Source organism: Phoca vitulina, unplaced genomic scaffold (assembly GCF_004348235.1).
Source record: "Phoca vitulina isolate PV1807 unplaced genomic scaffold, GSC_HSeal_1.0 scaffold36, whole genome shotgun sequence".
NCBI classification, from domain to species: Eukaryota; Metazoa; Chordata; class Mammalia; order Carnivora; family Phocidae; genus Phoca; species Phoca vitulina.
Genome location: NW_022589739.1, coordinates 14,584,270 through 14,600,635, shown reverse-complemented (window position 1 = coordinate 14,600,635; position 16,366 = coordinate 14,584,270).

Here is a 16,366-nt window from a genome sequence, read left to right as displayed (position 1 = left end):
CTATGCTCTGGCTACAACTTTTAAAACATAGAATGCTAAAGATGGGTAGGACTTCACCAGGCATTCCACACACACCCACACCCCGACCCCGTTTTACAAAGTATGAGGCCCAGAAAGTTCAAATGACTTGTCCAGACTGGACACCATCATCGCGGGGCTGGGGCTGGAGCCCAAATCTCCTGGCTCCATGCAATTCCATTCAACATAACAAACACCTAAGTGAGCCCCTGGGAACCAGGCCATGGGAAAGGAGTGGTAGGGGTTTTCTGGGAAGGGGCTCTGGATGTAGGTGACTTCACTGGGTGGGGGCTCAGAGCCAGAGAACATTTGATTGTTCTAGACCCCAGATAATCTGTCCCCATCCTCCACTCCCAGTGGGCGTGTCCTGGGTAAACTGACTTTGTATAATACAAAACTAGACTAAATTCCTGCAACCCATGAGGCTAAGCAGAATGTATGAGCACACAGGAGGAGAAGAGCTTAATTCTGTTAAGAATTGTTAAAAGGCAGGAAAGATTTCTGTAGGTGGAGCTGGCAGAGTGTGAGTACTCTGGGCAATGGTCACAAGCGAAGGCCATCTGCCTGAGAGTTAGGTTTGATTCCCAATTCAGCCATTTGAGCAAATTCCTTTTACCTCTCTGAGCATGTTTCTTGAGCTATAAAATTCAGATTAAACTATCTCCATGCAAACTGGGGAAGATGAAATGAGATAAAGTAGGAAAAGTGTTCAATGTTAATGGTGGCTATTAGAACTATTACTACTGTTTCCCCAGGAGCCTGCCCAATTAATCCTCACAACAGCCCTGAGATGTAACATTTTATTAGCATAATTGTTTTATAGATTAGGGAAGTATCTATCGGAGAGGTTAAGGACTTTCCTCAAGTTGCTTACTAAATACTGCTAACGTACCAACCCCTGCAGCCTGGCTGAAGGTACATATTGTGGGGCAGGGGAAAATGGTAAAATAAATGTCAGATGTGCCTAACTCTGGAAGATGGAGTTACTTCCTAGAGGCCCTGTGCACCTTTTCTTGAACTACGTGAAAATAACCCCTTTTTGGAGGTTATTTTGACCTTAGGTGGCAGGAGGAAAGACTCCCTTCAGACTCTAAGAAGAAATTAAAAATGAGAATTGTTCACCAAGCAGCTAACAGAATGTTTCTCAAATTCAAGTAATGGATGGGCCACTATTCAAAATTCTCACAGACTATGGGCACCTGGCTGGCTCAGTCAGTAGAGCATGCGACTCTTAGTTTCGGGGTTGTGGGTTTGAGCCCCATGTTGGGTGTAGAGATTACTTAAAAATAAAATAAAATAAAAAAATTTTTTTAATTCTCATGGACTCATTCCAAAGTTGACTTATTTTTTTTTAAGATTTTTATTTATTTATTCATAAGAGAGAGGCAGAGGGAGAAGCAGGCTCCCCGCGGAGCAGGGAGCCCGATACGGGACTCAGTCCCAGGACCCTGGGATCATGACCTGAGCGGAAGGCAGACGCCTAACCATCTGAGCCACCCAGGCACCCAAAGTTGACTTATTTTTATTTTAATGCCACTTACAGATTTATAAGCACAAAACTCAGTAAACATGCCTTGTGCTTAGAGTTCTTCTACTCTAAACCAAGACAAATGGAAAATAAAACTATGATACCGATAAAATTCAAAAAAAGACTCCAGTTGAATGTGACAGAAGACGTCGTTTTGCTGAAACGAAATTGCTGTGGGAAGCCTGACTGCCTCACCCAGCTACGGCAGAGTTCTCTCAAGTCCGGCCCGCTCCCACCGCTGTGTTACTGCAGGCAGCTGCCACCATACTGCTCTGGTCAGACTCAAGGAAAATCTTCATTTTGATAGTACTCCAAGAACCCACTTGACTTTCACTTGGCACAGCAGCATCATTTACATCCAGTCCGCCTCCCTGTATTCCTGGCCAGGCTAGAACAATGAATGTAGCACTCCCGGGCACCAGAGCAATCACAAACATAAAGTCAATGTCAAAGTGACATGGCAGGTGGTGGTCTTCCAGACAACTCAGAACATGTTTATTTTAATGTATTTGGATTATCACCAGAATGAAATATAATATTTAAAGTTCTCATGGACACATTTTAGGCTTTTAGAAAAATATATCTAGGAGCTCTGAGGAGTCTATAGACTCAGGTTTGAGAAGCTCTGGTCAAATGATTTCCAAAACCCTGGGATGTCTTTACCTAAAGAACTATAAGGGAGAACATCAGTCCCCTGGGATTGGAATGACAAGGTCACTTGTGCATACACAGTTCTTCTGCTTCCCCCCTTTTATCTGCCTGGTGACCTTCTTCTTGTCCTTTGAGTGTATTCATCCTCTGGAAGCCTTTCCTGGCTTCTAGAAGCTGAGTGAGCCTTGCCCACTCTGCACCCTTCCCATACCCTATATGTTCAGTCTCCAGCCCCCTAGGCCCTGGTGGTATAATTATTCATTTATCCTTTTGCTTTACCCCCATTTCATCCCCTCCATCCTTTAGACTGCAAGCTTTGTGAAGGTAAGAACTGAGTCTGATCCATTTGTGGTCCTCACTTCCCTACACAAGGGCCAGGCACAGGGTATTGCTCAGATAGGAATACAGAATAGATGAACAGATGAATGAATGTGTGAATGAATGAGCTAGGTGACCTCTCTTCTAGCTCTAGGATATTCAGCTTTACCATCCAGCTCAGTATTTTCTTTCCTGTCTTCAACTCCCACTGTTGTTCTCTTCAAGGGCTTAAAAAGAGTATATTCTAGACTCACACTGTCAGAGATAGAAGCACCTAATGAAATGAATACAACAACTAAAATGCAGAGAGGGGAAATGATTTGCCCCAGGAAACCTAGCTAGGATGTGAAAGCACTAGATCAGAGCCATGTGCTCCGATTCTCATTTCTAGAACATTATTTATCATTTATTCCTTTATTTATTTCTGGTTAAGCCTCCCTTGGGGGAAAACCATGTTGCCTTGTGACCTCACCTCCCCCATGGCAATGTTTTGGGAACAAACTGGATTCTCACGGTTCTCCCAATGGTGGCAGGGTGCCCATGTCAGGCAACGTATTTTTCATAATGAAAAAGAAACAAAAATAGCGTCAGACCTCATTTGTAATTTCCCCATAGCAGCCAGAATCTTAAATCTCTTTGTTTCCCTTCTCAGTTTATTATGCTGCCCTTGTCCTTGGTAAAGTGGAGGAAAAAAGTGGATTTGAGAGCTTAAAAAAAAAATCTGTACTTATTTATTTACGTAATATTTACTCCCAGAAGCATTTATTTTTGCAGCATAGGCCAATACGGACATCCTGCAATTCCCACCCGCCTTTCCTCCTTAATTTGGATGTCTCACTTCTCTCCCATGGCTAAAAACACTAGTGTCATCCCTGACCCCCGGATATCCTTCTTCCTTCCAGGCAGAAAGGCAGCCTGGCTCCTAAAGCCAGGCCTTCCCAGTGGGCCCTCCTGATTTTGACTACCACCCCCCCCAACCACCAGATCCTCGTTCAACATTTAATCACTTCCTCTCTCAACACCCATCTGCTCTACCTCATCCTGCCTCTTGGCCTTGGCCCTGGAACCCAGGTGAAGATAAATCCAGAAGGAAGGAAGGAGGAAACTCAGACACAGAGATCACTCACTGTGTACCTGAGACCAGGCTTTTTTAGTGTGGGGAAAAGGGGTCTGACTTCTCTCACTCTGGATTGATTGACTGATTGGATGATATTGTGGTAAAATAACATAACATAAAATTTACCATTTTAGCCATATTTTAAGTATACAGCTCAATGGCATTAACGACATTTACTTTGTGGTACAACCACCACTATTATCTATCTCCAAAACTTTTTTTATCATCCCAGACTGAATCTCTGTACCCATAACTCCCCATTCTCCTCTCCCCAGCCCCTGGCAAACACTTCTATATACATTATTTCATTTAGTCCTCACATCTGCCTTATGAGGGAGGTACTACTATACATATCCTTGACACCTGAGAAATCTGAGGCTCAGAGAGGTTAAGTAACTTCCCCAAGGCCACTCAGCTCATAAGAGTCCAGGCTGAGATTAAATTCCAACTGACTAAGCTCTTCCATTCTTTTCATTTGTGTGCCCTTTCTCAGGCTGTGAGAGAGTGAGAAATGATGTGTAAGGAATGGTCTTTGCCATTAAAGAGCCTATTCTTTCAAGAAAAACCAGTCTATCTTGTCTAAATGTGGGGCTCAACATGTACAGAGGCTACAGAGTGAGGGTGGGGCTGTGGTAAATACCATCGGGACTGTGCATTACCACCCATTCCTTCAATGTTTACTGGAAAATTTACTCCCCTCTGCTGAGCCCGGGGAGCCACCAGACCCCACCCTAACCTGGAAGAAGCTGGGATCTGAACAGAAGTGTACAAGGCAGTATGCTCTCCTCTATATGGAGGGCCAGGGTAGGCAAAATAGGAGGCAGAAGGCCTCAGGAGGAGCAGACAAGTGAGGATGAGGAGGAAGGTAGGCAGTGGAGAAGACATGGTAGGGCATTTCAGGCAGAGGGCCTAGCATGTCCTAGAACAAGGCATGATCAGGAAGCAGCAAGAAGGCAGGGGTCCTGGCAGGGAGGTGGCAGGAGATGGAGCTGGTAAGATAGGTGGGGGCTGGATGATCAGCCTAAGGGAGTCTGGATTTGTGTTGGCAGTGGGGAGCCAACATCTCTATGTCCAGACCAGACCTCACCTCTTAATTTCTATCCGTTTATATATATTGTGTTGACATTTCCACTTGGATGTCTTATAGTCATCTCTAACTTTGTATTTCCCAGAAAGAATCCTGACTTACATGCTTCCTTGTCCAGCCCACCAGCAGAGATATTAAAAATATTTAGGGCAGAGGCACCAGCAGATTCCCAGGGTTTGGGATCAGCATCCCAAAGGCCCATAGCTGTGCCCGGCATTAACACTTTAGATGCTGGAGAGTGGGAGGGTCCCAGGGGAAAGTCCAAGCAGCTGGGGTGGCAAGGAGGCTCACAGCAGCAGTGGTTTTCCTAACAGGCACAGCCATACTGCAGTCCTGAAATGCACCAGCTGCACATCATCCCTGCCCCCACCAAATATAACCCTCCTGTGCTTTCCCCATCTCCCGTAATGGTACCATCATCTGTCCAGGGACTCTTGCTGGAAACCAAGGCATTATCTCTGGGCCCAGGCCAAAAATATAATGCCATAATGCTGAATATTTTAAAAGTTATACATCAGATTAAGTCAATTACTTATTTGTTAAGAGAAAAATCTCCTTAACTTTTTTTTTTTTTTTTAGATTTTATTTATTTATTTGAGAGAGAGAGAGCACATTAGAGGGGGGAGGGTCAGAGGGAGAAGCAGACTCCCTGCTGAGCAGGGAGCCCGATGCGGGACTCGATCCCGGGACTCCAGGATCATGACCTGAGCCGAAGGCAGTCGCTTAACCAACTGAGCCACCCAGGCGCCCTCCTTAACTTTTTTTGAGGCATTTTTTACATAGAATAAAATGCACACATTTTAAGGGCATTTTGAGGAGCTTCAACAAATACATTGTGTAACCACGACCCCAGTCAATGACCATTAGCCTAGAAAGTTCCCTTATGCCTATTTGCAGCCAATTTCCCCTCTTCTCTCTTGCAGGCAGCCACCCATCCAATTTCTATCACCATAGGTTAGTTTTGCCTATTACAGGACTTCATATAAATGGAATTAGGCAGTGTACTCTTTTGTGTCTGGCTTCTTTTGCTCAAAAGCTATGGATACTTTATGATTGAAAGCTGGCAAAATATCAAAGGTGACTGAATTTAATGGCATTCTTTTGATGGATAGTAATATATGTGTAAAAAAGAAATATGTGATTCATAAATCATTATATATTTCATAAAATTTGTTCTTGCCTTCATTTTAACAAAATCACTAATTACATTGTTATAATCAAGATTTTTCAAATAATTTTGTTTGATTGGCAATAAAGTCCAAAATTGGTGAATCACTGTGTATTTTAGACTTTTTTTTTTTACTTTTTTACTCTTTTTTACGAATTTCAATTTGGAAAAACTTTCCAGTGGTAACTGGAATTTTCAATAAACTTCTTAAGGCAATATTTTAGATTAAAAAAATGTATCATGAATTTTATATATTATATGTAGGTCAAATATTGTTATGGGAATGCATAATAAATTATATATTTCATAATAATTATATTTATATATAAAAATATAAAAAATTATATTTATATATCAAAATTAATAAAACATATGTAATAAATTATAAAACTGAGAGCTTTTTCCCTAAGGTCAGGGACAAGACAAGGATGTCCGCTCTTACCACTTTTATTCAACATAGTACTGGATGTCCTAGCCACGGCAATCAGATGACAAAAAGAAATAAAAGGCATCCAAATTGGTAGGGAGGAAATAAAAGTTTCACTATTTGCAGATGACACACTATTATATATAGAAAACCCTAAAGACTCCAGAAAAAAACTACTAGAACTGATAAATGAATTCAGTAAAGTTGCAGGATATAAAATTAATGTACAGAAATCTATTGTATTTCTATACACTAATAATGAAGCAGCAGAAAGAGAAAATAAGAAAGCAATCTCATTTATAATTGCACCAAAACTAATAAAATACCTAGAATAAACTTAACCAAAGAGGTAAAAGACCTGTACTCTGAAAAGTATAAAACACCGATGAAAGAAATTCAAGATGATACAAAGAAATGGAAAGACATTTCATGATCATGGGTTTGAAGACCAAATATTGTTAAAATGTCTATACTATTCAAAGCAATCTACAGATTTAATGTAATCCCTATAAAAATACCAACAGCATTTTCCACCAAACTAGAACAAACAATCCTAAAATTTGTATGGAACCACAAACAACCCCGAAGAGCCAAAGCAATCATGAAAAAGAAAAAACCTGGAGGCATCACAATTCTGGACTTCAAGTTATATTATAAAGCTATAATAATCAAAACAGTATGGTACTGGCACAAAATAGATCAATAGAACAGAATAGAAAACCCAGAAATGAGCCCACAACTATATGATCAATTAATCTTCAACAAAGCAGGAAATAATATGCAATGGGAAAAAGACAGTCTCTTCAACAAATGGTATTAGGAAAACTGGACAGGAACATGATGAAGAATGAAACTGGACTACTTTCTTACACGATATACAAAATAAATTCAAAATGGATTACAGAACTAAATGTGAGACCTTAAACCATAAAAATCCTTGAAGAGAGCACAGGCAGTAATTTCTATGACATCAGATGTAGTAGCATTTTTCTAGATATGTCTCTTGAGGCAAGGGAAACAAAAGTAAAAATAAACTATTGGGACTACATCAAAATAAAAAGCTTTTGTACAGCAAAGGAAACAACCAACAAAACTAAAGGCAACCTACTGAATGGGAGAAGATATTTGCAAATGACATATCTAATAAAGGGTTAATACCCAAAATAGACAAAGAACTTCTATAACTCAACAGCCAAAAAAACAAATAATCTGGTTAAATGGGCAGAAGACATGAACAGACATTTCTCCAAAGAACACATGCAGATGGCCAACAGACACATGAAAACATGTTCAACATCACTAATTATCAGAGAAACATGTTCAACATCACTAATTATCAGAGAAATTATAAATCAAAACCACAATAAGGTATCACCTTATTACACCTGTCAGAATGGCTAAAAACAAAAATGCAAGAAACAGTAAGTGTTAGAGAGGATGTGGAGAAAGGGGAACCCTCTTGCGCTGTTGGTGGGAATGCAAATTGATGCAGCCACTGTGGAAAACAGTATGGAGATTCCTCAAAAAGTTAAAAATAGAACTACCCTACAATCTAGTAATTCCACTCCTGGGTATTTACCCAAAAAATACAAAAGCATAATTCAAAGGGATACATGCAACCCTATATTTATGGCAGCATTATTTACAATAACCAAATTATGGAGGCAGTTCATGTGTCCATTGATAGATGAATGGATAAGGAAGATGTGGTATATATATATATATATACAAAGGAATATTATTCAGCCATATAAAGGAATGAAATCTTGTCATTTGCAACAACACGGATGGAACTAGAGAGCATAATGCTAAGTGAAATAAGTCAGTCAGGGAAAGACAAATACCATACGATTTCACTCGTGTGGAATTTTTTTTTTTAGAAGATTTTATTTATTTATTCATGAGAGAGAGAGAGAGGCAGAGGGAGAAGCAGGCTCCCAAGGAGCAGGGAGCCCGATGCAGGACTCGATCCCAGGACCCTGAGATCATGACCTGAGCCGAAGGCAGACGCTTAACCATCTGAGCCACCCAGGCGCCCTCACTCGTGTAGAATTTAAAAAGCAAAACAAATGAACAAAGGAAAAAAGAGAAAGACAAACCAAGAAACAGACTCTTTATTATTATTTTTTTAATTAACATGTAATGTATTATTTGTTTCAGAGGTACAGGTCTGATTCATCAGTCTTACACAATTCACAGCACTCACCATAGCACATATTCTCCCCAATGTCCATCACCTAGCCACCCCATCCCTCCCACCCACCTCCACTCCAGCAACCCTCAGTTTGTTTCCTGAGATTAAGAGTCTCTTATGGTTTGTCTCCCTCTCTGGTTTTGTCTTGTTTCATTTTTCCCTCCCTTCCCCTATGATCCTCTGTCTTGTTTCTCAAATTCCTCATATCAGTGAGATCATATGATAAATGTATTTCTCTGACTGACTTATTTCGCTTAGCATGATACCCTCTAGTTCCATCCACATCATTGCAAATGGCAAGATTTGGGGTCTTTTTGATGGCTGCATAATATTCCATTGTATATATATACCACATCCTCTTTATCCATTCATCTGTTGATGGACATCTTGGCTCTTTCCATAGTTTGGCTATTGTGGACATTGCTGCTATAAACATTGGGGAGCACGTGCCCCTTCAGATCCCTACATTTGTATCTTTGGGGTAAATACCCAGTAGTGCAATTGTTGGGTCATAGGGTAGCTCTATTTTCAACTTTTTGAGGAACCTCCACACTGTCTTCCAGAGTGGCTGCACCAGCTTGCATTCCCACCAACAGGGTAGGAGGGTTCCCCTAAGAAACAGACTCTTAACTATAGAGAACAAACAGATGGTTACCAGAGGGGAAGTGAGAGAGGGGAAAAAACTAAATTTATAAAAAGTAACATACATAATAAATTATAACAAAAAATAATCCAAAATCTTTTCATTATATAAATCATCACCAGTTATACTGTGATTTTCATCATTCCTTAAAGCAATATCTAAGTCCATAAAGAATCAGTATCATGTTCACACATGCTATAACCAGTCCATATGTTTACATATAAACAAATATAAGAGTAGTATGAATTTTTTTATGATCAAATATTTATTAGCTGCCATGTGCCACTGTTACAAATACCAAGCAACTCTTGAGTTCCTCCTAGACCATAAACCGGAACACAAAGAGAAGCAAGCACAAGGACGCTGTTCCTCTGGGAAATGATGTCTCATTATGCACTCGTGCTATTTGAGAGAAGAGATTCCACAGAACCTGTTCATGTGTTTCTCTCTTCCTCTCCCCAAGAGCTCCGCCACTCACATGCTCTGCGTACTCCGGAGCAGTGTCCATCTCTGATGTGGGCAGCAGGACAAGCCACAGAACCTCAAAGCCAAAGACCTCTTTACGGCCATGTAAAGAAAGTGGTCTATATCCATGATTGAGGGGGATGGTGGTTACACAGATGGACACATTCATCTCCTCACACTATGTACTTAAATGTGTGCATTTTATTGCATGTAAAACACACAATTTTTTGTATTGAGGATGTAAAGCAAGACAAATGAAGTGTTTCCCTGGGGCCTGAATGAGGTTAAGCACAAAAAGGAATGTTCGGTGTACAGAACATGCAGTGCCAGCACTGAGCACCAGCTCCTGAGTGTCAAGTCAACCATGCTTTCTTTACTACTGTGGGGGGTGGGGAGTGTGCATGCCAGGGAGGGAGTGGATACATAAGGCCTCTAAAGCGTGGGGCCCAGGGAAGAGACCCCCTCCTGCACTGGTCCATGGGTGGCATTGCATCTTTGATTCCTCCTTTTTCCTCACTCCCCACATATCAAATCCATCAACTGGCCCTGTGGATTCTACCTCCAGAATATATCTTTCATGTCTCTTCTTGCTCCATCTGTGCTGCCCCCCTCCAGCCCAGGCTGCCATCATCTCTCACTTGGACTACAACAGTCTCTTGGTTAACAGGCCTCTCTGCTTCCTTTCCTGCCTTCCTCCTACCTGCCCCCCGCCATAGCAACCAGCGTGATATTAAAACATAAATAGCATCAGAATTGCTATCTTGCTGAAAACCATTCAACTGCATTCCCTTTGCTCTTAAGATAAAGACCCATAACTTTAGTGACCTTTAAGGTTCTCCAGGACTGGCCCCTGTGCAGCTCTCTGGCCTCAAGCAATCCCCCTGATTTATTCTCAATCAGCACGCCCTGTTTAGTGACTTGTATGTTGCCCACAGGTTTTTCTGTCTCACCCACCCACCCAAAGCAGGCAGGGACTATCTGTTTTGTTCGTTGCACTGTTGCCTGTCACAATGAGCGCATTAATAAATATTGTTGGCCAAATAGATGAATGGATGTTTTTAAACAGGAGGATGGCACAGAAAAGTCTGAGTTTTTGGAAGGTGTCTGGATGTAGCATGGAAGGTGAGATAGATGGAAACAGGCTGGAGGGAGGTGGCTGCCATTTATGCATGGGCTTAGGATCTCACTGGACCAATCTCCACTGTTGAGAGCTAATGATAAAAAAAGAAGTGACTTAAAGGCTGAGACAGGGAGAGAGAGGCCAAGAAGCAGAAGCATTCTGCTTTATATAATGGAGATCTATGTAAAATTTCAATAGGAAGTCTCCATACTAAAAATGGATTTCAGAACCCCTAGTGTAACAGAAAGAACACTAGGCTGGTAGTCAGGACCCCAAAGTTCCAGTCTTGTTTCTTTCCCTGAATGCTCTTTTGTAAGTCCCTTGCCTTTCCTGAACCTCAGGGAGGGCAGAGATCTGAATGATTTCGGAGGTTGGTACAGCACTGACAAGCAGAGTCTACACAAGCATGGCAGAGCCCTCACAGGCCTGCTTTGGCTCGAGTCCTTGCTTCGTTTTATCTGTGACTCCTTTGAAGCTGAGAAGAGGGTCAACAGTACTAGAGATCAGGGAACCAAGAGGTGTCAGGTCTATGACATCACATGCTTAGGGTCGTACTGGGCCCCTGGCATTGCCGATTGAGAAAGGGAGGGAGCAGATGGGATCTGGCAAGCGGGCCATGGTTGGCTGTGACCCTGGAGCTAACGATTCAGGATCAATAGTCAGAATCAGGGTCCAAAGGGGTATGTCTCAATGTAGGGGCACAGTAGCCAACAAGAACACCAGGATTCAGACCACAGACAGCGCTATGGATTCTCAGGGCAAGATTGCAGCCAGCAGCTGGGAAGACAGGCTGTTCTGTCTCCAGTTACGTGGACTGAAATCAGGCAGGACCCTGGTCCAACAGGGATCTGGAGCAGATTTTTAAAACCCCAAATTGAACTTCATCCCCCTAGACTAAGAAGTGTTCCCTGACCCCGCCCAGGCAAAATTAGTGTGATTCCCTCTTTTGTGTTGCTCATGTCATTGTCTGTGGATTGTCTGTGGATACCTCCATCTCTACTTCTGTGCCAATCCACTTTGTATCACTGGCACTCACTGTGGGCTGGGGTAGGACAGTAACTATTCACTGAATTAATGTAAAGGGAGGGATGGATGAATGGACAGATGAAATAACACACTAACTCCATATGCTGAGGAAAAGCTGGGGCTCAGTAGGCAGGTGGGTTCTCAGGGGAAGTGTAGGCTCTTCAAACACCCAGCTTCTCAGTTTATTGGTTTTGTTTTATTTATTTATTCAACAAACATTTTTGCTGAGTACCTCCTATGTGCCAAACTATGAGATGCATGCTATGGGGGTATTTGAATCCTGGTTAAGGGCAAGGATTCTGTAGCCTGATTACCCAGATTTGAATCTTGTCCCTAGCACTTACTAGCAGCTTAATAGTAAGCAAAGTATTCACTTTGTGTCTCAGTGAAAATAACAGTACCTACTTTATGGGTTGTTAAGATATTAAATGCATTGATGATTTTAAAGCTTTTTGAGTCCCTAGCACATGGTAAGTGTTAGCTTTACTCTGTATTCTCAAGTCACAGGTCAAGTCAGGGATGGGAGGGTGGTCTAACCCAACACACAATAACCCAAGCAGATTATATATTCGCAGAGGTACAGACAAGTTGTTGAGGGAGGGGCCAGGGTGGCATTGTGGAAGAGGCAGTCTTTGCACTGAGGCTTATAGGTTGAGTTTAGGCTTGATTCAGCATGCTATGAGATACACACCTTTTAGGGTGATGGTAGTCAAACATTCGTCCTCATGTCCTGAAAATTTAGGGTCACTAGGGGCCTTAAGGCTACCTTGATCCACTGTTTCCTTTTAGTTTCCTTTTATGGTCAAGACCCCTGGTAAAAGGTAAAAGGTCATGGTAAAAGGTAAAAGGTCACTGTTTCCTTTTATGGTCAAGACCATAGGTAAAAGGTAAAAGGTCACTGTTTCCTTTTATGGTCAAGACCCCTGGTAAAAGGTCTCAGTTCAGGACACACAACTAGTTGTTTACTTAACAAATCATTCATTCATTCTGCAAATATTCACTAAGAACTTACTGTGTGCCAGGCACTAGGGTAGTTGGGGATCTAGGGATCAAAGTATGCATGACCTTCCCCAAAGGAGTTCGTATACTCAAACAAATAGTGATAGACACAGAACATGAACCCAGATGCCAGCCTCCCAGCCCAGAGCTCCTTCCAATTCCCACGAGGACCTTTCACAGACTAGAGCACTGAGCTCATCTTCTCCAAGAGCTGAGTCATGAGTTACTTTCCCCATCCCATACATATTTATTTATGAACTGTAGATACCCTGGGACAGGGTATGAAATTCAACCTCTATTTTTCCCTCAGAGCCTGGAGCTATCTAAACACTATGTTTATTCTTAAACAACAGCACTGTCACTGATGACTCACAATGACTTTTGTAATCTGCTCTGAAACCTACCATTGTATATGTCTGTCCATGTGATTTTGTCTCCCTTTCCAATTTCTTGGCCCTGAGCCTCATTCTGGTTGTTATTTCCTTCCCCCTACCTTCCCACTTCCTCCTCCCCCACCCCTATGGACTATTCCCCAACTACATAAGGATCCGTTGCTATGTTTGTCTAAGTGTCTATATTCCTTTAGCCCCACAACTTGCATACTGAATCTGGCCCCAAGTCCTTTGAAAGGCTAACTTCTTGTCTAGAGTAGGGACTGGGGCTGAGAGAGCTCACACCTTTCCTCTCTCAGTGGTTTCATCATCTTCAGATATCTTGTATCCTTTAGGCACCACAAGCCCAGCACCGGGAGCTAACAAGCTTCTCAAGGGCCCCCCAAAATGTTTAGGACCACCTCTCTCCCTCCCCTTTTTCTACAGAATTCAAGATACGAAACATCAAAAGCAATAAATATTTAAACAAATGTCTACAAATGTAAATTTTTATCACCTTATTGTTAGTTTTTCAATTTAATTGTGACAGTGACTGCCACATATCTCATTCTTCCTTTATTAATAGATTGTCTGAATTTTAACTAGGCATAAGATCACCCAGCAAAAGACTATACTGCCAAACCCTCTTAAAGCGAAATGTGGTCATGTGACTAAGTTCTGGACATGGGAAGTGAGTACAAGTGATACCTACTACTTTTGGTTGTGCAGTAGATGTGGGCCTATATTCATCTTCTTCATAGTCAGTGCACTTGAGACTCTTGTAAGGCACAAATTATGCTACTAATTATGGAAGATAGTTTGTCCATTTATTTTTTTAAGATTTTTATTTATTTGTCAGAGAGAGAGAGAGAGCACAAGCAGGGGGAGCAGCAGAGGGAGAGGGAGAAGCAGGCTCCCCACTGAGCAAGGAGCCCGATGTGGGACTCGATCCCAGGACCCCGGGATCATGACCTGAGCCGAAGGCAGATGCTTAATGACTGAGCCACCCAGGCGTCCCAATAGTTTGTCCATTTTAATTGCTGAGCAGCATTCCATTGTATAAATATACCACAGTATATCCATTTTCTTATTGATAGACACTTGAGCTGTTTCCAGTTTGGGAGTATGATGAATAAAGTTGTAGTGAACATTGTTATACAAATATTTTTGTGGTATAAATGTTTTCATTTATCATAGGTAAATTCCTAGGGAAAAACTGGGTCATAGGATGGGTGTATATTTAGTTTCATAAGAAATGCCAGACATTTACCAAAAGTGTTTGTACCATTTTACACTACCAACAACATTGTGTGAGATTTCTGGTTGCTCCACAATCTTTTCAACATCTACATTTTCAGTTTTTTAAATTTTATCCATTCTGGTGAGTGTGTAATATCATTTCACTGTGGTTTTAATTTACATTTCCTGACAATTAATGATGTCAAGCACAGGAAGACAGTAAAAAGAAAACAGTGAAATAATTAAAAAAAAAAGCCAGAACAAACAGAAAAATAAAACATCAGGATTAAGCCTTAATATATCAATATATCAATAATTACATTAAATCTAAATGGCCTAAATATACTAATTAAAACACAGAGATTGGTAGAGTTGGGGGGGGGAAGCATGACCCAACTATATGCTATCTATAAGAAACTCACTTTAAATATAACAATAAAGAAAAATTGAAAGTAAAAGGATGGAAAAAGATATATCATGCAAAAATAATCAAAGGAAAGCAGGAATGAGTGACCACAATAGTATCAGACAAAGTAAATTTCAGAGCAAAGAAAATTATCAGAGACAGAGAAAACATTATAAAATGATAGAAGGATCAACTCACCAAGAAGACATAGCAATCATAAATGGATATATACCAAACAACAGAGCTATGAATTATGTGAAGCAAAAAGTAATAGAACTGGGGCACCTGCGTGGCTTAGTCATTAAGCATCTGCCTTCGGCTCAGGTCATGATCCCAGGTTCCTGGTATTGAGCCCCGCATCGGGCTCCCTCCTCGCCAGGAAGCTTGCTTCTCCCTCTCCCACTCCCCCTGCTTGTGTTCCGTCTCTTGCTGTGTCTCTCTCTGTCAAAAGTAATAGAACTTAAGTGAGAAATAGGTAAATCCACAGTTACATTTGGAGACTTCAACACCCTTCTCTGAACAATTGGTAGAACAACTAGATAGAAAATCAGCAAGGATATAGAAGAACTCACCAACACCATCTACCAACAGATTCTAATTAACATTTAAAAAATACTGCACCCATTGGACAGCCACATGCAGAAGAATGAAACTGGACCATTTCCTTACACCACACACAAAAATTGACTCAAAATGGATGAAAGACCTAAATGTGAGACAGGAATCCATCAAAATCCTAGAGGAGAACACAGGCAGCAACCTCTTCGACCTCAGCAGCAGCAACTTCTTCCTAGACACATCGCCAAAGGCAAGGGAAGCAATGGCAAAAATGAACTATTGGGACTTCATCAAGATAAAAAGCTTTTGCACGGCAAAGGAAATAGTCAACAAAACCAAAAGACAACTGAAAGAATGGGAGAAGATATTTGCAAATGACATACCAGATAAAGGGCTAGTATCCAAAATCTATAAAGAACTTATCAAACTCAACACCCAAAGAACAAATAAACCAATCAAGAAATGGGCAGAAGACATGAACAGACACTTCTGCAAAGAAGATATCCAAATGGCCAACAGACACATGAAAAAGTGTTCAACATCACTCGGCATCAGGGAAATACAAATTAAAACCTCAATGAGATACCACCTCACACCAGTCAGAATGGCTAAAATTAACAAGTCAGGAAATGACAGATGTTGGCGAGGATACGGAGAAAGGGGAACCCTCCTACACTGTTGGTGGGAATGCAAGCTTGTGCATCCACTCTGGAAAACAGTATGGAGGTTCCTCAAAAAGTTGAAAATAGAGGAGAACCTGGGTGGCTCAGTCATTAGGCGTCTGCCTTCAGCTCAGGTCGTGATCCCGGGGTCCTGGGATGGAGCCCCGCATCGGGCTCCCTGCTCAGCAGGAAGCCTTCTTCTCCCTCTCCCACTCCCCCTGCTTGTGTTCCCTCTCTCGCTGTGTCTCTGTCAAATAAATAAAATCTTTAAAAAAAAAAAAAAGTTGAAAATAGAGCTACCCTATGACCCAGCAATTGCATTACTGGGTATTTACCCCAAAGATACAAATGTAGTGATCCGAGGGGGCA